This window comes from Bombina bombina, chromosome 1 (genome assembly GCF_027579735.1).
Source record: "Bombina bombina isolate aBomBom1 chromosome 1, aBomBom1.pri, whole genome shotgun sequence".
Taxonomy (NCBI): Eukaryota; Metazoa; Chordata; class Amphibia; order Anura; family Bombinatoridae; genus Bombina; species Bombina bombina.
In genome coordinates, this window is record NC_069499.1 from 1,060,221,711 (window position 1) to 1,060,248,015 (window position 26,305).

A 26,305-nucleotide genomic window follows, 5' to 3' on the forward strand; every position below is an offset into this window, starting at 1 on the left:
CTATCCATCAGGGATGAAACTCACTATAGTTCAGTCTCTTCAATTTGCTTTCAAATTGTTATTCTGTTGTAAAAAAGAAATACAAGGTTTTGGTAGAGCTTTTTTTTTCCAGTATGATTTTAATACCGGCAAAGGGTTAAACACCCAGACTCAATGCATTGTTAATCCTGCAAAGGTTTCGGCTGACGAGAAAATTAGAATGACAAAAATGTATGCCCTCCAATCACAGGAGCTAAACATAAGGTGAAAACGCATTTGATTTAATACTAGAATTTAAAATGACATAAACGCTATAATATATGTATGCATTGTATATACCAACAATTCAACAGCACATTGAAAAATGTCTGAATGCAAAATAAATGTTTAATATGGTGCTCAAGAAACCTGCAATCTCCTGAACCTTCCTAGCTATGCTCTTCAGCAAAGAAAGAACATTTAACCACCAATCAGCAAGCGCTACCCAGGTTCTGAACCAAAAATGGGCCGGCTCCTATGCTTACATTCTAGCCTTTTTAAATAAAGATAGCAAGAGAACTAAGATTAGTAAATTAGAAAGTTGCTTAAAATTGCATGCTCTATCTGAATCATGAAAAAATAAATTGGGTTTTGTGTCCCTTTAATAGTAGATTGAAGAAAAAAAAGTTTAAAATTGCATGCTCTGTTTATTTTTTAATTTCATGTCCCTTTAATCAAATTAATTTAAAGGCAGCGATCCTTATTTCAGGTTTCTGAATAAAATCTAATCAAATAATTAAGCTTTGTCACTCAGAGGATGCTGATTCAAACCCTGCAAGATAAGCAGAGGCAGGTGAGGTTTCTGAATATCCGATTGAAAATTGCATTATAAAAAAATATTTTAAATATAAAGACAGAATCTAAGTGTTCAACTCATTGCACTTATACAGTACAAGTACTTATACTACAAATGGGTAACCAAACTAGCGATATCAAAGCCTGGCCACTGCAATTTTGCTTTCCTTTTATTGCATTAACGGTAACTCCATAATGGATATTGATTGTTATATCAATGCATAATTAATAGTTTAATGCAAACAAAAAGCTAATTGGGATTTGCTTTTAACATTTGTTTGAAACCAACAAACTTTCCATTGTACATAGAATTAGAATGGAAATTTGCATTCATGATAAGTTTCTAACTTTCCTTCCTAAACATTCTGTGGATCATATAGACAGTGCATTTCTTTATTCAACAGAGGAATTATTATTTCAATTTGATAACTGACATTGATTATTCATGTTTTTTTTTTTTTTTTTTTTTTTCCAGTACAACTTGAACAAATTGACTTCACTTAATGGGACATAATACTCATACTGCATCAGTTTAAAGTGATTTAGCATATAACTGTAAAAAGCTGACAGGAAAATATCACCTGAGAATCTCTATGTAAAAAAGGAAGATATTTTACCTCACAATTTCCTCAGCTCACCAGAGTAAGTCCTATGTAAAAAGTTATACTTCAGCTGCTGTCCAGCTGCAGGTAAAAAAAAAGAAGAAGAAATTAACTGCAGCAAATCCGCATCAACAGTGCTGAGGTCATAAACTCTTTTACTGTGATCTCATGAGATTTCACTTAACTCTCATGAGATTTCATAGTAAACTTTCTTAAACTGAATAGGGAAATAACGTGTGCATGAGGCTCACTCCCTTGACTGTCCCGGTACAGGCATACTGATTTGCTACTTAAAGTCCTTTACAATGGGGTGTGAATAATTAGGACATTTTCAGGTAAAATATCTTTCTTTATTTACATAGAGATGTTCAGGTGATATTTTCTAATCAGCATTTTACAGCTATGCTGCATCACTTTCAAGTGTTTCAGCATTTGGGTATCATGGCCCTTTAACTTGGAAGGTTGTGAGCTGAGCTTGTGTTCACAGAATAGTGTTAATAAGAAACTGGAACCATTCTGTGTGTAACATTTTTACCTTTCCAGAGATTTTCAATAACGAAACAAGATATACGTTTGCCATATTTGCCCCATACCCTTCAACAGGTGGACTATTTCATCTATATACCGGCCTGTGTATAAATTGGTACTAAATTCCATATTATTCTACTAACTTTGGGCCAAATTACAAGTGGAGAATAGATATATTTTTTTTTTAAATAATTTTTATTAGTTTTAAACAGTATAAAGTAACAACTGGGGACTCGCAGGACCCCTGCACAGTATGACACACATCAAGTGTATAAGAGCACAAAATCTATAACATATAACTTGGATGTTCAGAAATCAGAGAGTGAAGTCGGTACATTTCAAGAGAGCTATTAAAGGGGCGGGAGAGGGGGGAGGGGGGAGGAGGGGGGAAGAGGGGGCCAAGAAGAGGGGAAAAGGGGGGAGAGGGGGGCATCCCAGGAAGTCACCCCAGAGTGTCGGGAGCAGGGTCGCTTAGGACCCAACCGGAGGTTTCCATTGGGTGTCGTGTACGTCTTTCCAGTCAGCCCAAACTGTTTCAAATAAGTCTACTTTGTCCAGATTATAATATATGTCTTTTTCCATTGTATACAGGTAGGCCATTGTGTTAAGAATATCAGACCAAAGTGGGGGATTTACTTTCTTCCAGCATCTAGCAATATTAGTTTTAGCAGATGACAAGAGATATACACTGAAAATCTGCTGTTGTTTAGGAAGAGTGTGTAAGTTTAGATGGAGTAGTGCTGTAGCGGGACTTTTAGGAATCGTAATCTTGAAGGCCATCAGAGTGCGGAAACACGTGTTCCACAAGGGTGTTAGCTTTGGGCATTCCCACCACGTGTGGAGCATGTCACCAAGGAGGCCGCATTCCCTCCAACACAGGGGTGAAGTCAGTGGGAACATTTTGGATAGCCGTGTAGGGACCAGGTACCAATGAGAGATGACTTTATAGTAGGTTTCGAACATTGTTATGCAATGTAAGGATTTTTTAGTTAAGGTAATGGACCCCAGCCAAGAGTTTACGGAAATGTGGATGTGAAGAACCGCGTTCCACTTTATTAGGTGTGGTGCCGGGACAGGAGGAGTGGTGCCCTCAAGCAGACCGTAGTGTCTCGAGAGAGGCTTGTGAAGTCTACGGCCCCCGATCCACACGGACTCCAGGGGGGTGAGCTGGCGAGGGGCAGTGGGGAGGAATCCCCAGCTAGAGAGGAAACTCTTGATTCTAGTGAGTTCGAAGTGAAGGAAGGACGGGATATTTTCACAAGATCTGTCCTGAGTCAGTGAGATATAACCATCACTGCTGTACCTTGACCAAAAGTCCGAGACTTGTTTGACGCCTATTCGAGCCCATGTATTGGGGTGAGTTTCCGCGAGGCCTGTAAGAAGACTTGAGACTGAAGTAATCGGGAAGGGGTGAGGTGCGATCAGGCTACGATGCCGGATCTTATCCCAGATTGCCAGACACTCAAGTACTACAAGGTTATTAATGTCTAAAGTTCTACGGCTATGGGCTGGGGTCCAGATTAAATCTTTTAGGTAAATGTCAAAGGGTAATGAGGCTTGTTCCATATCTCTCCACCTGTCTTGTGCGTGGAGCACCCCCCATTGGGAGATATGCGTGAGCATGGCTCCCTCATAATACTTGACTATAGATGGAGAAGCCAATCCTCCTAGCTGGATATGAAGCTGTAGGGTTCTGTGAGCTATTCTGGGGGTCCTATTCTGCCAGATAAATTTCGTACACTCACTTGTAACAAGAGGTGAGTAGGTATTCTAATTGGGAGGCATCAAAATAAATAGGTAAGCCGGGGAAGGAATGACATTTTGAGGGAAGCTATGCGGCCTAACCAAGATATATTCTTGTGGTCTCACACGTTTTTTAGAGCGCGTAAGTCTGCCAGAAGGGGGAGATAATTATCCTGAACCAAGTGGAGAATATTTTAATGTTCCTGCTTGAGCGTTAACTCAGCTAGAAGTAAGCTTTTTGCACCAGCCGGGTAGAATTTGTATTACAAGTTGAAAGTAAACTTTCTTCACTAACCCGACTCGCTAAAAAGCTGAACTTAGAATATTGTGATCATGTAAACGTATTCCCCCATAGAAGTCAATGTTGCAAAAAAAAAAGTGGAAAAGTAACACCCTACTCGCACTCAAACCCAATTGCATATATGGGCTAACTAGACATGAAAATATGAATTTCTTTCGTATGGCATGGAGAGTCCACAAATTCACTCTAATTACTATTGAGAATTCAACTCCTGGCCATCATGAGGAGGCAAAGAGCACCCCAGCAAAGCTGTTAAGTGTCACTTCTCTTACCCATAATCCCCAGTCATTCTCTTTGCCTCTGTCATGGGAGGATGTGCCAAGATGGTGTCTGAAGATATTTAATCCTTTAATGGGTACTTTTCCCTGCAAGCAAGGATTGGGGCTATGCTGTGTTCATGTCAATCTCTTTAGTAAGAGTAATGGTGGCTATTAGCAGTTGGAGGTCGGTGAGGTAGCCCTTACCTTAACTCAAACAATGTATGATATCCCTTATATAGAAAACCAGGGTTGGTTACTCTGTTTTTCTTGTTTTCGTCAGGTCCCTGTCAGTGTTCGGATGAGGCTCACAGACCTGAAGCTGCTGTGACTGCTCCACAGCAGAAGACCCTTGAGGGTAAGTCATTTCTTGTTTACCTCAATACAGGAGAGTAAACAGACTAAGGGCCACAGTGTGGCTCCTTTATACCTTGATAGGATCCAGGGTTAATATCCTCTGAAGGGGGTTTATTAAACAGTTGGGGTTAATTAATCAGTGTATTAATTATTCACATGCTGCTTTGTGTGATTTTTTTTCTGGGCTGATAGACTGTGTGTTTTTGGCTCGAACAAATAGGTTTCACTTTTAAGTTTCACTTTTTGTTTTTGAAAGTGTTGCACAGCTCCTATTACTTGCTGTACTTGTAATAAAAGGGAATTACTGTCTTGCACTCCATGTGACCGGGTGTGGTCTATGTTAATTTCCTCGATTCCGGCTGAGACTTGAACCTGAGGAGAGCATTTCCTCTGTTAACTGTCTGGGTCTAGGAGGTGGTGAGTGCCCCAACCATTGGGAGTATAAAGGTGCAGTTTTCTATAATAATAAAAAAAAAATATTTGTGTCCTTCTGTAGGTATAACTTGATCTATGGAGTACTCTGACATGTTAGAAGGTACTCCTTCTCTAATAAATCATACCAGTTTATATTGTGAGGAGGCCGTGGTTTTCCTGCCCACTCAATTATGTTCCACATGCATCAAGCAGGAGCAGGTATCTGTAATCCTGATTGCTCCATCGTGGCAGCGAAGGGCGTGGTTTGCTGATATAGTGGGGATGTTCTCTTCTCTTCCGTGGAAGTTACCTTGACCTGCTGATACAAGGTCCATTTGTTCATCAAAATCTAGATTCTCTGAAGCTGACTGCGTGGAGATTGAACGCTTAGTCTTAGCCAAAAGAAGTTTCTCTGAGAGTGTCATCGATACTCATAATCAAGCTTGTAAACCAGTTACTCAGCGTATCTACCACAAGGTGTGGAGGACCTACTTATTCTGGTGTGAAGAGCGTGGTTTTTCCTGGCATAGAGTTAAGGTTGCTAGGATCTTATCTTTTCTCCAGGATGGGCCTTACTGCTAGTTCCCTGAGGGGACAGATTTCGGCCCTGTCGGTTTTATTGCACAAGAGACTGGCTGAGTTTCCAGAAGTGCAGTCCTTTGTTAAGGCTCTGATTAGGATCAGACCTGTGTTTAGATCAGGGGCTCCTCCTTGGAGCCTAAATATTGTTCTTCGGGTTTTGCAACAGGTACTGTTTGAGCCTCTGCATTCCGTTGACATTAAATTGTTATCTTGGAATGTTCTCTTTTTATTGGCTATTGCCTCTGTTCGCAGAGTTTCTGAGATCTCTGCTTTGCAATGTGAGCCCCCTTATCTGATTTTTCATGCAGATAAGGCAGTTTTACACACTAAATTAGGTTTTCTTCCTAAGGTTGTGTCAGATCCCAACATCAGTCAGGAGATTAAGGGGCAGAAGGCTACTTCGACTTTCCTATCTTTTTGGTTAAGGAATGTCATCCGCTTAGCTTACGAGACAGCAGGACATTGTCCTCCTGAGAGGATAACAACTCATTCCACTAGATCAGTGTCTTCCTTTAAGAATGAGGCCTCTATGGATCAGATTTGTAAGGCGGCTACCTGGTCCTCCTTACATACTTTTTCAAAATTTTACAAGTTTGATGTTTTTGCTTTGGCTGAAGCAGCTTTCGGGAGAAAAGTTTTGCAGGCTGTGGTGCCCTCAGAATAGGCTCCGCCTCTTCCTTTTTGTTCCCTCCCTTATTCATTCAGTGTCCTCTGGAGCTTGGGTATAGTTTTCCCAACAGTAAGGAATGAAGCCATGGACTATCCCTATCTTAGAAAGGAAAACATAATTTATGCTTACCAGATAAATTACTTTCCTTTCGCATAGTCCACAGCCCCCGCACGTTTTTTCTTGTCTATGTGCGGTCCCCTATTATTTATTTTATTTTTCTGGCACAATTTATACCCTAATGATTCTCCTACTTTTCCTTGTTTCCTCTGCAGAATGACTGTGGTAATGAGGAAGTGAGAGGCTTTGGTTGGGGTGTCTTTGCCTCTTCCTGGTGGCCAGGTGTTGTATTTCCCAACAGTAAGGAATAAAGCCATGGACTCTCCCTCTCCAGAAGGAAAGGAATTTATCTGGTAGGCATAAATTATGTTTTTGCATTATGCAATATTTAATATTATGTTTTCCAAATTTTCTGTAGCAATATTTTGGCTCTATCTACGAATGTATGTTGTTTTATGTTATAGGGACCTTTATACATTACTCTCTCTCTTTTATGAGCTGAGTTTTCCTCATGTCTGTGACATGTTTATAGTCCTATGTGTTATTTAGGGACTTAGAGGTTTTCTCGTTGCTGACTCTGTGTGTGATTTGTAGTGCAATGTGCATGAGGTAGAAGGCACTATATCCACCCTAGTCAAGAGATCCACTATCCCCACTGAGGATAGTTTCTTTTTTCAAAGATCCTAGAGATTTAAAAGCAGGAATCTTACTTAAGTAGGATGTTTTAACACTAGCTTTTGCATCAGTAACCAGTAGCGTCTAATGCTGAGGCAATGTTTTATTGGTGCAACTCCTTGTCCGACCTAATTTTGGAGGAGACTACCATAGAGGGGATCCAAGATTGGATCAAGGCTGGCTAATAATTTTTTCAGGTGATGCCAGCATGCAAGAAGTTAGGCTGGAAGCTAAATTATCTAGCTTTGCCATCAAGCTCGCAGAGCTCTGCGGATACATTTTTTAGGCTGTGTATGTATCATCCAAGTCCAAACTTCTGTCTTTTACCTTTTAAGGGTTAGACTTTATTTGGTCCTGGTCTGGCCAAGTTATTTCCCAAATAACTGGTGGAAAGAAATCTTTCCTACCTCTAGACAAGAAGACTGGACCTATAAGCTACCATAATTATAATTTTCGTTCCTTTCGTAACTTCAAGGGACTAGATTCTTCCTACTTTTCTTCCGAACTGAAGCAATACAGGACTTCTTGGAGGTCCAGTAAGCTTTGGAATAAGGGAGAACAATCCAAGAGATCTTCTCTGAGAATAAATAAGCATGAAGAGACCACCCCCGATCCAGCCTTGGATCAAGTAGGGGGCTGGCTTTACTTCTTTTGGTAGGCTTGGATCCGAGATGTCCAAGATCCTTCGGTGGTGGAAGTAGTATCCCAGGGATACAGGATAGGGATCAAAGTCTTGTCCCTTCTGGGACAACGTTATCTACAAACCAGGTGAAGAGAGAGGCCTTCTTAAAATGCGTAAAGGACCTTTCTTCGCTAGGAGTAATTGTCCCAGTCCCTGTGGCGAAACAGGGTCATGGATTCTATTCAAACCTTTTTGTGGTCCCCCAATAGAGGGTACTTTACTACCAATATTGGCCCTCAAGTGTCTCAACAAATTTCTCAAGGTTCCGTCCATCAAATGGAAACTATTCATTCCATTCTACCCTTGGTTCAGGAGGGTCTGTTTATGACTTCCATAGACCTGAAGGATACGTATTTTCATGTCCCTTTTCACAGGGAACATCACCAATTACTGAGGTTTGCCTTCTAGACAAACACTTCCAATTTGTTGATTTTCCTTTCGGCCTTGCTGCAGGTCCACAGATCTTTACTAAGGTTCTAGGGCCCCTTTTGGCTGTGGTCAGATCTCGGGGGATAGTGGTGGCTCCATTCCTGGATGATTTCTTGGTTGAGGAACCATCTTTTCTTTTAGCAGAATCCGTCACAGAATTTCTGTGGTCTATTTTTCATTCCCACAGTGTAAAGTAAATTTGGAATTGAGCTCCCTGGTGTCAGACACCAGGATATGCTTTTAGGGGACGATCATAAACTCTCTGTTCTTGGAGATTTGCTTTAGGGATGTCAGAAAATACAAAATTCTGTCTCATAGCTCCTGACTGGCCCCACAGGATTTGGTTTATGGATCTGGTGAAGATGTCACCTCTTCCCCCTTGGTAGGTACTTTGGAGGAAAGACCTTCTACTTCAGGGTCTCTTCCGCCACCCAAATCTAGATTCCCTAAAGCTGACTGCTTGGAGATTGAACGTCTAGTTTCAGCTAGGTGTGGCTTCTCTAAGAAGGTCATTGATACCATTCTTCAGGCTTGTATGCCTGTTACTCGCTGGATTTACCATAAGGTATGGTGTATATGCCTTTATTGGTGTGAATCGAAAGGTTTCTCTTGGAGCAGATCTGCCAGATGTTCAATCTTTTGTTCAGGCCCTGGTCAGAATCAGGCTTTTTTTTAACCTGTTGTTCCTCCTTGGAACCTTAATCTTGTTCCTTAAAGTTTTGCAGCAGGCTCCGTTGGAGCCGATGCATTCTGTTGATTTTAAATTGTTATCTTGGAAGATTTTGTTTCTTCTTGCTATTTCTTCTGCTCGCAGAGTTTGCAAGCTTTTGGCTCTGCAGTGTAATTCCCCTTACCTTATTTTTCTTGGGGATAAGGCGGTCCTTCATACTCAGCTGGGATTTCTTTCTAAGGTAGTGTCAGATTGCAATATTAATAAGGAAATTGTTGTTCCTTCTTTTTTTCCCAATCCTTCTTCTCAGAAGGGACGTCTTTGTATTACCTGGATGTTTTGCTTGCTCTAAAATTTTTCCTTTAAAATAAAGACTTTCGGCAATCTTCTGCCCTGTTCGTTGTTTTCTCTGGTGAACGTAAGGGTCATAAGGCCACTTCTACTACTCTTTCTCTCTGGTTGAGAAGTCATCCGGTTAGCTTATGAGACAGCTGGACAACAGGCTCCTGAGAGAATTAGGGCTGTATCTTTTCTTCTTGGGCTTTCCAAAATTAAACATTTGTGGGGCAAATCTGCAAGGCGACCACTTGGTCCTCTTTGCATACCTTTTCAAAATTCTATAATTTTTATTCTTTTGCCTCGTTTGAGGCTTCCTTTGGGAGAAAGGTTCTTCAAGCGGTGGTGCCTTCTGTTTCGGTCCGCCTGTCTTGTTCTCCTTCCCTTTCATTCTGTGTCCTCTAGCTTGCGTATTGGTTCCCACTAGTAATTAGAATGAATTCATAGACTCTCCATGCCATAGGAAAGTAAACAAAATTTATGCTTACCTGATAAATTTCTTTCTTTCCGAGCATGGAGAGTCCACGACCCGCCCTTATATTCATTTAAGACGGCTCTTTATTTGGTACAAACTTCAGGCTCCTCTATACCTTTGTGTTATCTTCTTTTTCCATTTTTCTTCGGTCGAATGACTGGGGATTATGGGTTAGGGAAGTGACACTTAACAGCTTTGCTGGAGTGCTCTTTGCCTCCTCCTGCTGGCCAGGAGTTAAATTATTACTAGTAATTAGAATGAATTTGTGGACTCTCCATGCTCGGAAAGAAGGAAATTTATCAGGTAAGCATAATTTTTTTAATTTCAATATTCTTCACGTAGACGAATATGTTCTGTTTATTCATAATTATATATATATATATATATATATATATATATATATATATATATATATATATATATATATATAGTGTTTTGCACAGATATATATTTATACCTATATATATGCATGATTATATATAGGTTTAGATTGTATTCTGACTGGGGAGATTGACAGCTCCTGCCTGTGCATGATTGGCTGTGTGCGTGTGCAATGATAAATGTGGGCAGCGGGTCGCTGCCCAACGGAGAAACCAGACGGACGGGGTGAATAATGTACGCCATAGGATTATAAAAGGAGCCCTTAGTGTGTTGCAAGTGAAGGGAGGTACCATTTGTATGGGTATGTGATAGTCCGATAAATTGTACTGTAGGGCCCAGGAGCATGGTTTGGGTATCCGTGCACTACTAATAAAGTGACAGCTGACGGGAGCAAATCAGGTGCACATGTGTAACTTAATTATTTAAGTATTATATATAGGGTATGGTAGTTTTTCTACTGCCACAGGTGTGAAGAATTGCTGAATGAATAGTGTTAGACTAATTGAAAACCAGAATTGAAAGTAATTTTGGTGAGAAAAAGTACAATGAAATTGCTCAAAAATTGTCAATTTTTTCTCTCTTTTATAGGCTGTTCTAAGTGTACAATTAAGGGATTTACTGTGAAATTATTACAGCATGACCAATAGCTTAGCTTCACTCCCCACATTGATATTGTTAAAGGGACAATAAAGTCAAAATTATGATTCAAATAGAGTATGCCATTTTAAATAACATTCCATTTTACTTATTTTATCATATTGCTTTGTTCTTTTGGTATCCTTTGTTCAAGCTTCAATGTAGGTAGGCTCATAGGAGCTCAAGAGCGTGCATGTGTCTTTAGTACTCCATGGCAGCAGTGTTTTTCAACATTGTTTTTAGCAGTATTATACATAGTTGCAAACACTGCTAAAGACATATCCATGCTCCTGAGCCCCTATGAACCTAACTAGATTTACTATTCAACAAAAGATACCAAAAGAGCAAAGCAAATTTGATATTAGAAGTATATAAGAAAGATGTATAAAACAGCATCCTCCTTTCGAATTATGAAAGCTGTTTTTCTAAGGGGTGACGTTTTCACCTCTTTGTGAATAGCGTGCATGAAATCCGGCGCCACAAGGTGAAAATGTCACCTCTTAAGCAAAAACAGCATTCTGCTGTGGGCTGCCTGAGCAGCTCAGTGCCAGGAACGCTTGAAACAAATAAAGGAGGTACACTTCATGACCGAAAGTCCCCTTTATTTGTTTGAATGGTAAATCCTAGCATTTCACAAACGCTAGGATTGACTTTCATTCTGACTTTACTGTCCCTTTAAGTTAGTAAGCTGTTAAGTTCTGAGATTTACGTTCTTTTGATGGGGGTGTTGTCACTGACACTTAGGGTTGCCACCTCAGCCATGTTTTCCTAGACACTTATGAGTTACACATGCTGCAGGGTGTGCAGGGAGGAACATGCATTGTGTTTCTGGACAGCACTAATCATATTCCTCCCTGCACACCCTGCAGCATGTATAATTTATAAGTGTTCTGTATGTTAAGGGACGGGTGGCAACCCTAACTGACACTATTAAAGGGACAGTTCACCCAAAACGTTTCTCCCCTTTAAATTGTTCCCAACGATTAGTTTTACCTGCTGGAGTGTTTTAAATTGTTTACAAGTAGCTACTTTACCCATATTTTGGCATTTGAAATAACGGATTTAGCCTGTGGTATCCCAACCTATGCTGAAAGTTTCTATACTGGAGTATATTCTATTGAATAGCCTAAGTAAACACAGCCAGCAGAAGAGATTACACTCTCAGTGGGGGGCATGATAGTTAAGTAATAAGATGATAATTTTCCATTGTTCTCTCTAAGTATTGAGCTTTAGTTTTCTAGACAAATATAAGATAAGGAAGCAAGTCTGTGTACATGAAAGTGATAACATAAAGAGATCTGATGTTACCTGAAGCTCAACCCATTGTAATAGGCTGTGGTTTCAAAGCACAAAACCAGCTACTTCATATACACAAATAAACCTTAAAATGCAATTTCTCATAAAATTTTATTCTCTGCAGCTGCTATAACAAGTCATTGAAAATACATTCTATAAAAACAATTTTACAGTGTACTGTCCCTTTTAAGTGGTGCAACTAGAAAGAAGAAGATGACCATGGGTTGTACATACACATTTTTATTGCTAAATCATTTTATATAATTTGCTAATAATTTATTATATACTTCTAAATTTGTAAATGATTAAATTGCAGGCAAATGAAGAGAATGGCAACCGTATTTGCTTATATAGCTGTAGTTTTGTGTTTTTATGTTTCAGTTAAAGTTTTATCCCTGAACAGTACAGTGTATTTTATTGTCATAGTTAGTTGTTTTCATTATAACAGATATTGTTGCCAATTAAAAGAGGTTATATTTGCTACAGAGGCTAAATGTTTAATTTATTGAAAGAAGATTACAGTTTTATCTAATTTTGTTTTGATCATCAAATAATATGCTTGCAAATTGCCATTACATACACTTGCACACTGTATTAGGAAATCGTTAACAATCAGAAATGTGTGTCAAAGGGGTAATTTAGTCTTTTGTGCTAAAACAATGTGGATTAACCTGGGTAATAAAACCTATTGAGTATAACAGGAAATCCTTATTTAATTGGCACTGCCTGAGTGTTATTAAGTAGATGGCTTTTTTCGCTTCGTTTTGAACTCGTGGAAGTTAATCATAAACCTAAGGAACAAATGTGTGTCCTAAAATACTACAAAATGCCCATCGTTGATTGGCTCTGCAGTTAATGTAACATCCTTCTGGTCATAAATGATTTAGTGTAATTGGACCACAAGTCTAATTTATAACTATTTACAGCTGGACTTTTTTTTGTTAATTAGGGAGCATTATAAGTGGCTAAGGAAAATAGATTTTTGGTTGTGCAACTCAGTATGTATTGAGTAATTTGAGTGAATGTGTTGCTGAAGTCACAAAGGTTTCATTTAATAGAATTATATAAAATGTTATTAAAACACATTAAATGTATATGAAACCCACAACTTTTCTTTTGTGACTGACAAAGCATACATTTTTTTAAAAAAAGTTTAATTTACTTCTATTAAATTTGCTTTATTCCTGTGGTATTCTTTGTTCAAGAGATACCTAGGTAGTTGTCTGGAGCACTGCTTGGCAGGAAATAGTGCTGCTATCTAGTGTCTTGCATATGAACAACATTCTTACAACGCTGCTGCCATTATACCAAGATAATTAAAAGCAATTTATAATAGAAGTTTTTTAAAAAGTTGTTTAACATTGCATTTTCTATTTGAATCATGAGAGAACACTGTAATGATTCATATGATCATATTTCATTATTTAAACTTGTTACAGTATTTATTGCATGAGAAAAGGTTAAAGTGACTGTATAGTCAATAGAGAACTCGTGATTATGAAGAACTTTCCAATTTATTTCTTTTATCAATTAATTTTGTTCCTTTTTATCCTTTGTTGAAGGGCAAATATAGGTAGGATCATAGCAGCTCAGGATCATGCATGTGTCTGTGGCACTCTATAGTAGCAGTATTTGCAACAATGTATATCACTGCTACAAACATTGTTGCAAACATAAAAATATGATAAAAGAGAATACAATAACACTTTGAATATCAAATTAGATGTAGATTTATTTTTCCTGACAACTTTCAAAGTTTCCTTTCCCTGTATCATGTAACAGCCATTAACCAAATACAAACTTATGTTTGTGTACCGTGAAGTTTTCAACATGCTTAGTAGGAGCTGAACATAAAAAGGCTGAGCACAATTTAATAATAGAAATAAATCAGAAAGTTTGTTTTTTACAGTTGCGTCTGACGTACCTGAATAGTGAGTTTCATTTTGACTTGCATGTGTTTTATTAGGAAACATTTGACCTTTTTCCCCACAATGAGTTAACTGTTCTCTATAAATGATCTGTGGGCCAGTCTTGAATTTTATGTAAACGTATTGAAGTGTTAGACCCAAAGTAAACAATATCTTTCAGTACTTCTTTGGAAAATACCTTTTATATTTGAACGTGAAGGGATAGAAAGTTGCTGTCTTTTTCAGTGGCAATTGCACATATGCTGTGAGCACCCGTGAGCCAGCCCAGTACTCGTGCTCGATCAGCTGATGATGGTGTGTATTGTGCCTGTGAAGACTATATTTGTGTCACACAAGCCACTGCTGAACCCCAAGGCAGAACATGCAGTGATCTGAGATGTCATCGCAGAAAATGCAGTATGTCTGCAGAAAGAACAGGACTCATGCAGGAACTGTTACTTCTTTAACTTTGCAGCGCTGCTCCACATCAGGCTGTTCTCTTCAAAAAGAGCTTTGCTCTGGCAGCACTGTGTAAGTTTTCCTTAACACAGCACATCCAGAGCTAAGTGCTGTATGAAGTGAAAAGTCAAATATGCAGTATTGATTGGCTCTTAGTCCCCTAACTTGTCCCACTCTGTAAAGGTGTGTTTTCTAAATGACATTCTTATGAGCAATCTCATCGCAGAAAGTGAAAAAAAGTTCTGCCTCTGGGCTGCTGACTCTCTGAGCAGGCATGGGGTAGGGTGGTCACCTCGGCCGTGTTTTCCTGGACACTTATGAGTTACACATGCTGCAGGGTGTGCAGAGGGCAACAAGCACTGCGCACCTGGACAGCACACTAATAGTGACCCTGGACAGCACTATTCATGTTCCTCCCTGCAGCATGTGTAACTCATAAGTGTCCAGGAAAACATGGCTGAGGTGGCAACCCTAGGTATGGGCTTGAATACTGGTGCACGGCCTTCACAGGATATGTGCGTATGCTGCTGAAAAACAGTAATAACTTTTAGTAGAAGCATTTTTGCTAGTGGAAGTATAATGCAAAAATGCTTCTATTGAACACTTAAATGCACCCATGCACATTTCAATTTTGATCTTTCTATACATTTAATACTTATTAAAGCGGCCTTGCATCCTCTAAATGTAATGTTAAGATATCAGTTTACACATTCATGGATTATCTGCATAACTTATAACTTATAACAGATTTCATAATAAATTAGATTTATGTAAAAAAGGCCAGCATTATGTCTGAGACTTTCTTGCAGCAAAACAATTTTGATGATGTTGTATGTAGAGTGCATGAATGTCCGCCAGTGGTTTTTGACCTTTACATTAACAAGGCACACTTTCATGTGACAACCCAGTTTTTATGATGAATCAGCTGATGATAATTGTCACCTTTACTGCTATCTCCATGGTTACATCTGATAAGAAAAGCATTGCAGTATAACATGTATATCTCAGCCCTATATGCAGCTGAAAACCACTGCTCTAGGGTATAACTATTTTATGTGAAGGTCCTCAACATGCTAAAAATATGGGAGAATTACATTAGTTGCTTTTTTTTAAAACTTGGAACAGGTAGTTAAAGTTACATTAAACATCCTGTAGTTCCAGTCTGTTGTCTTGCTCTAGAATAACACAAGTAGCCATGTATAAACATTTTACAAACAAATGATTGCGTCATTTGTTGCAATTGTTTTTTAAAAGCCAATCTCTACCCAAGAGAAACTTTCAGTGTGCATTTCCAGAATAAGAGGATTAGAAACCTCACACTTTTTACGTGAAAAGGTAGAAGAGCAATTAATGAATGTATTTTGCAAATTTGATTTGCTCTGAATAATTAACATTTTACATTAGTATATCAAGGTGTTTACTGTCCCTTTAAAAACAAAAACTTTTTTATTTCAGCGTAGCAATCTATTTAAAAAAATAACAAACCAAAAAAACTATACTACAAACTTCTTTTAGTAGATGGGCTAATTACTTTTAATTTAGATGATAGATGCATTAGGTTGAGTAGAAATGTGTAAGCTCATGACACATTCCAATTTTTATGTGTGTGAGCTTTTTTCTTTCTTTCTTTGCAGTAAAACTGCCTTTCAATTTCATTGTTCCCCTCTCACTAAACATTAGCTTGTCTGCTATCACAATTAATGAGAATCCTAATTTATAGCTTATAAATTCTGGGTGTGCATATATTGCTGTGTTGCTATGGTTGCAGTTCAGTGTTTGACAAATAAAGCCAAAAAGTTGTCTTTCTCTCTTGTTCTCTTGGTTTTGTCAGTTGTTTGACTTATAGCTATGCTACTTTAGAAATCTGTTTTTTTTTATATATTAATATTATTATATACTAATATATATAATATATATAATATTCTGACCTATTCTGCATCCTCCTCTGGCAGTATAGACAAAGTTGAGGATTATTTGTGATTTGCTTGGCAAGATGCTTACATTCTAGAGTAGCAAATGTTCTCCTGTATGGCTTTTTGTCTTTTCAAAGAGCATAATGTATATATTTTTTGTATGAAATTTTTTTTCACATAATTAAAACAAATCTAGCTAGCTATTTCTAAAAAAACCCCCTGAAATTTCTGCCCTGTGTTTGATATAGCACACATTAAACATTACAATTTTGTTTTTTTAAAGGAACATGTAATTTTCTATTCATGTATAGAATGAGATGTTTAACAACTTTCCAATTGACTTTTATCATCAAATTTGCTTTGTTGTCTTGGTATTCTTTGTTGAAAGCTAAACCTAGGTAGGTAAACTGATTTCCAAGTTGTTGAAGGCCACCTAAGTGCATTTTGACAGTTTTCACAGCTAGATGGTGCTAGTTCATGTGTGCCACATTGTGCTCACTCGTGGAGTTATTTATGAGTCAGCACTGATTGACTAAAATGCAAGTCTGTCAAAATAACTGAGGTAAGGGGGCAGTCTGCAGAGGCGTAGATGCAAGGTAATCACAGAGGTAAAAGGTATATTAATATAAGTGTTTTTTTATCTAAAACTGGGGAATGGTAATTAAAAGGATTATCTATGTTTTGAAAAGACTGTTGCTTTAACTGCAGTATGCACTCTTGGTTTCTGGTTTCTCTGGGTCAGGGGGGAAATTGAAATTTGCAAAGTTGATTAAAACAAAAGAAGGCAATTATAATAAACTAGTCCTAAAGCCCGTTCACATGGGCCATTTTTGCAGTACAGCGGTCCCCACCCCTTGCGCTCTCTCCCTCCCCCTCTCTTTTGCTCTCTCTCTCCCCCTCTCTTTTGCGCTCTCTCTCCCCCTCTCTTTTTCTCTCTCTCTCCCCCTCTCTTTTGTGCTCTCTCTCTGTCTCCCCTCTCTTTTGCGCTCTGTCTCCCCTCTCTTTTACGCTCTCTCTCCCCCCTCTCTTTTGCGCTACTCTCCCCCTCTCTAGTGCGCTCTCTCTCCACCCCTCTCTAGTGCGCTCTCTCTCCACCCCTCTCTATTGCGCTCTCTCTCCCCCCTCTCTTTTGCGCTCTTCCCCCCTCTCTATTGTGCTCTCTCTCCCCCCTCTCTTTTGCGCTCTCTCTCCCCCTCTTTTGTGCTCTCTCTCCCCCTCTCTCTTTTGCTGTCTCTCTCCCCCTCTCTTTTGCTGTCTCTCTCCCCTCTCTCTTTTGCGCTCTCTCTCCCCCCCCTCTTTTGCGCTCTTTCTCTCCCCCTCTCTTGCGCTCTCTCTCTCCCCCTCTCTTGCGCTCTCTCTCTCCCCCTCTCTTGCGCTCTCTCTCTCCCCCTCTCTTGCGCTCTCTCTCTCCCCCTCTCTTGCGCTCTCTCTCTCCCCCTCTCTTGCGCTCTCTCTCTCCCCCTCTCTTTTGCGCTCTCTCTCTCTCCCCCTCTCTTTTGCGCTCTCTCTCTCCCCCTCTCTTTTGCGCTCTCTCTCTCCCCCTCTCTTTTGCGCTCTCTCTCTCCCCCTCTCTTTTGCGCTCTCTCCCTCCCCCTCTCTTTTGCGCTCTCTCTCCCCCTCTCTTTTTCTCTCTCTCTCCCCCTCTCTTTTGTGCTCTCTCTCTGTCTCCCCTCTCTTTTGCGCTCTGTCTCCCCTCTCTTTTACGCTCTCTCTCCCCCCTCTCTTTTGCGCTCTCTCTCCACCCCTCTCTAGTGCGCTCTCTCTCCACCCCTCTCTAGTGCGCTCTCTCTCCACCCCTCTCTAGTGCGCTCTCTCTCCACCCCTCTCTATTGCGCTCTCTCTCCCCCCTCTCTTTTGCGCTCTTCCCCCCTCTCTATTGTGCTCTCTCTCCCCCCTCTCTTTTGCGCTCTCTCTCCCCCTCTTTTGTGCTCTCTCTCCTCCCCTCTCTCTTTTGCTGTCTCTCTCCCCCTCTCTTTTGCTGTCTCTCTCCCCTCTCTCTTTTGCAGTCTCTCTCCCCCTCTCTCTTTTGCAGTCTCTCTCCCCCCTCTCTCTTTTGCTGTCTCTCTCCCCCCTCTCTTTTGCTGTCTCTCTCCCCCTCTCTTTTGCAGTCTCTCTCCCCCTCTCTCTTTTGCTGTCTCTCTCCCCCTCTCTCTTTTTCTGTCTCTCTCCCCCTCTCTCTTTTTCTGTCTCTCTCCCCCCTCTCTTTTGCTGTCTCTCTCCCCCCTCTCTTTTGCTGTCTCTCTTCCCCTCTCTCTTTTGCTGTCTCTCTCCCCCTCTCTTTTGCTGTCTCTCTCCCCCTCTCTCTTTTGCTGTCTCTCTCCCCCTCTCTCTTTTGCTGTCTCTCTCCCCCTCTCTCTTTTGCTGTCTCTCTCTCCCTCTCTATCCCCCCTCTTCTGCTCTCTCTATTCACCCTCTTCTGCTCTCTCTATTCACCCTCTTCTGTTCTCTATCCCCCCTCTCTTTTGAGCTCTCTCTCTCCCCTCCTCTCTCTCCCCTCTCTATCTCTCTCCCCTCTCTATCTCTCTCCCCTCTCTATCTCTCTCCCATCGCACGGCCACGCCTGACCACGCCCCCTTTACACCCGACCACGCCCCTTAACTGCCATTCACGCCCACTTCTGCCGCAGATCAACTAGGGAATCAAAGGCCAGGTGTGTTTGTCCTTGTGCTGTCTCTACTGCGCAAGACAGCTTCGGACAAACACACTTGGCCTTTTATTATATAGGATAACTTTACTATATAAAAACATAATAATTTTGTGGCAGATTTAAGACTGTGTTTTAAGGGACAGAGCTGTGTGGTCTAGAGTACCAGAACAATGGCAGGTTCTTAAAAAAAAGTACCATATGCCATTGTACAGTATTGCAGGGGACACCAAATTAATTACTACAGTTCTTCCTCGCGTTTCCAGATAGCACTTGGTGACACCGCTGAGATAGAGGAAGATCCATATCTTTTCAAAAGCTGCTTTTATTCAAAGGCTGCAAGCGACCACCGTCTTCCACGTTCTGCAGCTGACGAATGTACACGGATAGCCATGATAATTCTTTGGAGCATGTAATTTAACAACTATGGACCCTGCACTACTGTGTGTTTATCTCCCACAAAGGGGTTAAACACACAGTATTAGTACTGTTCGGGACCTGCAGAGCACTGCTGATCCTGAGTGGAAAACGCTGCTTATCCAACCATCGTATGACTAGCAGCAGTTTCTGCTCAGGACTAGCAGTGCTCTGCTGGTTCCAAGTGGTACTTCTACTTTATGTTTAACTGCTTTGTGGGTGTTAAACACACAGTAGTGCAGGGTCGATAGTTGTAAAACTATTATGGCTCTCTTACAATATCAGGAAGATATGGCCTTTTAGGGGTACGTGAGGACTGGAATGGAGAAACATTAAGATAGAGTATACAAGATTTTTATAAATTCCAATTTACTATTATCAAATTTGCTTCATTGTCTTTGTTGAAGAACATACTTATGTAGGTAGTGCGCAGTGCTTTGTTGAAGAACATACTTATGTAGGTAGTGCGCACGTGCTTTGTTAAAGAACATACTTATGTAGGTAGTGCGCACATGCTTTCTTGAAGAACATACTTATGTAAGGTAGTGCGCACCTACTTTGTTGAAGAACATACTTATGCAGGTAGTGCGCACGTGCTTTCTTGAAGAACATACTTATGTAAGGTAGTGCGCACGTGCTTTGTTGAAGAACATACTTATGTAGGTAGTGCGCATGTGCTTTGTTGAAGAACATACTTATGTAGGTAGTGCGCACGTGCTTTGTTGAAGAACATACTTATGTAGGTAGTGTGCACGTGCTTTGTTGAAGAACATACTTATGTAGGTATTGAGCATGTGCTTTGTTGAAGAACATACTTATGTAGGTATAGTGTGCACGTGCTTTGTTGAAGAACATACTTATGTAGGTAGTGTGCACGTGCTTTGTTGAACATACTTATGTAGGTAGTGCGCACGTGCTTTGTTGAAGAACATACTTATGCAGGTAGTGTGCACATGACTGGAGGACAACAGTTTGTGAAAACACTGCAGCTATCTAGTTTCTTGTAAATGTATAACATTGTTAAAAGAATTCTTGGAAAAAGGCAGGCATAAAGTGCTCTAGACATGCACACACCTGAGCCTACCTCCCTGCTTTTCGATAAAGGATACCAAGTAAACTTGATAATAGAAATAAATTGGAAAGTTTCTTTCACATTCTGCACTCTGTCTAAATCATGAAAGAAAATAATGTGGGTTTCATGTCCAATTTAATGTGGGTTTCATGTCCCTTTAAGAGATAACATTGCTACATATTACAGTATGTAGAGTATATAGCAAGAGGCTAAGCAGCCATAAAACGTTTCCTGCATACATAATAATTGATTTATCATTATATAAAAATAAATATAATGTTCTTCTGGTTACTTCATTAGATTATGGACAGCTGACACTTCACTAAAGTAACTTGTCTCCTCCCTGAAAAGTTAAAATATAAGAAGGAGACACAGCATTTTAAAACAACTATTCTTTCATTCCCTGAATTATATATGTGAAGATTTCTATTTGCTCTAAGTGAGGTTTTCTACGGTTCCAATGTGAAGCAAACCTGACCTTTAGCTGATGAATTCTACATCTTGTTTAGATGATGCTAACTGATGATTCATTCAAATGATTGTTCCTGGTGGAAACAAAAGTATAAATAATGCATCACTCCAGAATAAGATGGAAGATTTACATGGTATAACTTTTTACCTCTAAGCTGGGGTCACATTAACCTTTGGCTGTGAGAGAAGGTCTCAGTGATTGCAGCCCTCTCTTTCAGCAAAATGGTCAAGAGGGCATTTAAAAAACAACACATTTTTGCCAGTTTTATCCATTTTTCTAGTAATTGTTTTAATGATGTATAGACATATAGTTGTCATTGCATTAAAAGCCTTCATTCATTCATTCATTCAGTTTAATTAGTTTACAGTTAGTAGGAGATAGAGTGTAGTGAATTCCAGTACAAACGTAGAAAAGAGCAACTTGTCACTCTGAGTCCGCAGAGTAAACAAGGGTAGTCCAAAATACTCTTGTAGCTCATAAAATATTTCCATCAATAAACTGAAACCTTTCTTGGTCAAAGAGAGAGAGAAAAAATGAAGAAGAAAGGGGGGAATAATGTTGACAGAGGGGAACCAGAAGTAAATTCAAATTAAGGGAGGAAAATTGAGAAAGAAAAGGGGTTCATTTTTCCCATACCAAGAATTTGTAGCTCTACCCCTCGACTCTAACCCAGCGCAGCCTAAAATTTTAAATACAAAAGATGTTTAGCCTCTAGATGCAATAGCCCAATTTTAATTTGTTCATGAATTTCTACTCTGGTAGAAGTCAGGTAATGATACCTCTCCAATTTGGATCAATGAGTTCACTTGACATTGCCATGAGTCTAACGTTGGCACCTCACGGGACCTCCAACTCTGTGGAATCAGAAGTTTTGCCCCATTCAAGATGACGTACAGCAGAGCCTTTTGGCTGGGTCTTTTTATTTAGGCAGCTTAAGAAACAAAATAACACTTGGAGATAAGGGAAAATTAACATAAAAGTGCCTGATTTATAGAGGAGATGACTCTCTAGAAAGAGCCTACCTTGTACCTTTTCTTTTTTAACTTTTACAGTCATGGAGAGAGTTAGGCGATTTTTAACCTTTGATAATTAACATAAAGCCCCTGTTTCACAATGTACATAAGCCCTGTCGAATCACAAAAGCCCTTGAGTATCAACATCACAGTGTTTTAACCATTTAATTCCCAACGGGACTATTGAAAATCATTGTGGGTTAAAATTTCATACAGAATAATGAAAGGCTCTACCCATGGTCGTCCTCCATTCATTGTAACGTCTATCTGGACCCTTTATCTAGTGATACCTTTGTTGAAGCCATTTTTTCATCATCTTCTATAATAAAATGGCATCTTCTTGCTTAATTGAAGCCTGATGTCATCAATGTATATTTACTTGCTGTCCTATTTCAAAAATTAAAAAGGCCAAATCAAGTCCACCAGTATCATGTTATTTTGCTCCCTGTCTGCTTCTGAAGATTCATTTGAAATACCATCTATGTTTATGGAAGGGTTGATTTTCCCTGACTGTTTCCCTGTGTTAGGCAGTCAGATATTGAGAATTAGATTAGTTACAATCATAAAATACATTTTTATAATGGGTTCCTCTTAGCTTAATATTTTGTGAAATTCCACAATATTATGAGATATGAAGTTTGAAATTAGGATTATCATACTATACAGGGAGTGCAGAATTATTAGGCAAATGAGTATTTTGACCACATCATCCTCTTTATGCATGTTGTCTTACTCCAAGCTGTATAGGCTCGAAAGCCTACTACCAATTAAGCATATTAGGTGATGTGCATCTCTGTAATGAGAAGGGGTGTGGTCTAATGACATAAACACCCTATATCAGGTGTGCATAATTATTAGGCAACTTCCTTTCCTTTGGCAAAATGGGTCAAAAGAAGGACTTGACAGGCTCAGAAAAGTAAAAAATAGTGAGATATCTTGCAGAGGGATGCAGCACTCTTAAAATTGCAAAGCTTCTGAAGCGTGATCATCGAACAATCAAGCGTTTCATTCAAAATAGTCAACAGGGTCGCAAGAAGCGTGTGGAAAAACCAAGGCGCAAAATAACTGCCCATGAACTGAGAAAAGTCAAGCGTGCAGCTGCCAAGATGCCACTTGCCACCAGTTTGGCCATATTTCAGAGCTGCAACATCACTGGAGTGCCCAAAAGCACAAGGTGTGCAATACTCAGAGACATGGCCAAGGTAAGAAAGGCTGAAAGACGACCACCACTGAACAAGACACACAAGCTGAAACGTCAAGACTGGGCCAAGAAATATCTCAAGACTGATTTTTCGAAGGTTTTATGGACTGATGAAATGAGAGTGAGTCTTGATGGGCCAGATGGATGGGCCCGTGGCTGGATTGGTAAAGGGCAGAGAGCTCCAGTCCGACTCAGACGCCAGCAAGGTGGAGGTGGAGTACTGGTTTGGGCTGGTATCATCAAAGATGAGCTTGTGGGGCCTTTTCGGGTTGAGGATGGAGTCAAGCTCAACTCCCAGTCCTACTGCCAGTTTCTGGAAGACACCTTCTTCATGATTTTCATGCAGGACAATGCTCCATCACACGCGTCCAAGTACTCCACAGCGTGGCTGTCAAGAAAGGGTATAAAAGAAGAAAATCTAATGACATGGCCTCCTTGTTCACCTGATCTGAACCCCATTGAGAACCTGTGGTCCATCATCAAATGTGACATTTACAAGGAGGGAAAACAGTACACCTCTCTGAACAGTGTCTGGGAGGCTGTGGTTGCTGCTGCACGCAATGTTGATGGTGAACAGATCAAAACACTGACAGAATCCATGGATGGCAGGCTTTTGAGTGTCCTTGCAAAGAAAGGTGGCTATATTGGTCACTGATTTGTTTTTGTTTTGTTTTTGAATGTCAGAAATGTATATTTGTGAATGTTGAGATGTTATATTGGTTTCACTGGTAAAAATAAATAATTGAAATGGGTATATATTTGTTTTTTGTTAAGTTGCCTAATAATTATGCACAGTAATAGTCACCTGCACACACAGATATCCCCCTAAAATAGCTATAACTAAAAACAAACTAAAAACTACTTCCAAAACTATTCAGCTTTGATATTAATGAGTTTTTTGGGTTCATTGAGAACATGGTTGTTGTTCAATAATAAAATTAATCCTCAAAAATACAACTTGCCTAATAATTCTGCACTCCCTGTATTTAGCTAAGAGTAAACTGAGAAGGCAAACATGTTAGATACTTTCTATTTGTCGCATTCACCTAGTATGCCAATTTGTTGGAAGAATGCAGAAAAAAATCTTGTAATTACAAATTGTCCCTTTAACTATAAATATAGATTAATTTGACGCTAGTTACTTGATTGACATGGCTATTAGGGCAAATATTAGATGCCGACTAAAGAATATGACTGTAAATCACAAGTTGACCTTCAGGTTGGTCTTAAAGAGAGCAACAGGTTGTACCCATTGGCTCAATATTTTCTCAAAACTGTCAGATTTAAGATGGCTGCCGATCAGATGTAATGACTCTGGCGCTACATTACAACAATAATACACATAAATAACAATACCAACAAGCCTCCTCTCATTTGTGCAGTATAACGATCACTGTTCACTACTCCATGATTTTTTGTTTTGTTTAGTTTGTTGCCTTCCACTTCCTCCCATTGACTTGCAGTAGTACTCCAGTATGCCTATAGTGTATTTTCTAATGATTATTTCTAATGAAAAATTGTGTATAAAATGTATTGTCATTGTCTAAAATGTTATATTTATAATTTATGCCTATATTGTGCTGCCTAAAATGTGCCTTCTAATTAGACAATAATAATTAAAGGAACAGCAAACAACTAGAGAATTTAAAACCCCAATTTTTGTCTTTCATTATTCTGATAGAGAATACAATTAAAAAAAATGTGTCCAATTTACTTCTATTATCAAATTTACTTCTTTCTCATGTTATTCTTTGTTGAAGAGATACCTAGGTAGGAAGCGTGCACATGCCTGAAGCCCTACATGACAGAAAATAGTGCTGCCATCTATAATGCTGCAGACAAGTGTACACTCCTGTGCTTACATCTCTGCTTTTCAACAAAGGATAACAAGAAAACTAAGAAAATTTGATAATAGAAGTAAATTGGAAAGTTGTTTAAAATTGTGTGCTCTACCTGAATCATGAAAGAAAATTTTAGTGTTTAATGTCCCTTTAATGTAAAATGTTTTATTTATGCATATGAAACCAACTTTGCAGTATATTTTTTATTTCTCTTGTTAAGTGTATCCAGTCCACAGATCATCCATTACTTGTGGGATATTCTTCTTCCCAACAGGAAGTTGCAAGAGGATCACCTACAGCAGAGCTGCTATATAGCTCCTCCCCTCACTGCCATATCCAGTCATTCTCTTGCAACTTTCAACAAAGATGGACGTAGTAAGAGGAGAGTGGTGTATTATAGTTAGTTTTTTAACTTCAATCAAAAGTTTGATATTTTTAAATGGTACTGAGTGTTTCATCTCAGGCAGCATTAGAAGAAGAATCTGCCTGTGATTTCTATGATCTTAGCAGAAGTAACTAAGATCCACTGCCGTTCTCACATATTCTGAGGAGTGAGGTAACTTCAGAGGGGGAATGGCGTGCAGGTTTTCCTGCAATAAGGTATTTGCAGTTAACATATTTCTAGGGATGGAATTTGCTAGAAAAATGCTGCTGATACCGGATTAATGTAAGTTAAGCCTTAAATGCAGTGATAGCGACTGGTATCAGGCTTATTACCAGAGATACATACTCTTATAAAAGTGCAATATAAAACGTTTGCTGGCATGTTTAATCGTTTTTATATATGCTTGGTGAAAAAACTTATTGGGGCCTAGTTTTTTTCCACATGGCTGGCTTGATTTTTGCCTAGAAACAGTTTCCTGAAGCTTTCCACTGTTGTAATATGAGTGGGAAGGGCCTATTTTAGTGCTTTTCTGTGCAGATAAAATTACAGACAGAGACATTCAGCTTCCCTCTGCATGATACAGGACATCTCTGAAGGGCTCAAAAGGCTTCAAAGTCGTGTTTGAGGAGGGTAACAACCACAGTAGACTGTGGCAGTTGTTGTGACTGTGTTTAAAAAACGTTTTTGTCATTTATTATTCAGTTTTTGTTATTAAGGGGTTAATCATCCATTTGCAAGTGGGTGCAATGCTCTGCTGACTTTTTACATACACTGTAAAAATTTTGTTAGTGTAACTGCCTTTTTTCACTGTTATTTCAAATTTTGTCAAAATTAGTTTCTCTTAAAGGCACAGTAACGTTTTTTATATTGCTTGTTAACTTGCTTTAAAGTGTTTTCCAAGCTTGCTAGTCTCATTGCTAGTCTGTACAAACATGTCTGAAACAGAGGATACTTGTTCATTATGTTTAAAAGCCAAGGTGGAGCCCCATAGGAGAATGTGTACTAAATGTATTGATTTCACCTTAAACAGTAAAGATCAGTCTTTATCTATATTGTCACCAGAGGGGTCTGTCGAGG

The 26,305-nt window shown here is 39.4% G+C and overlaps 1 protein-coding gene across 1 annotated transcript in view; it reads left to right on the top strand.

Moving 5' to 3' along the window:
• Positions 1 to 26,305, top strand: part of PREX1 (phosphatidylinositol-3,4,5-trisphosphate dependent Rac exchange factor 1) — a 631,853-nt gene that overhangs the window by 258,190 nt on the left and 347,358 nt on the right. The window lies entirely within an intron of this gene.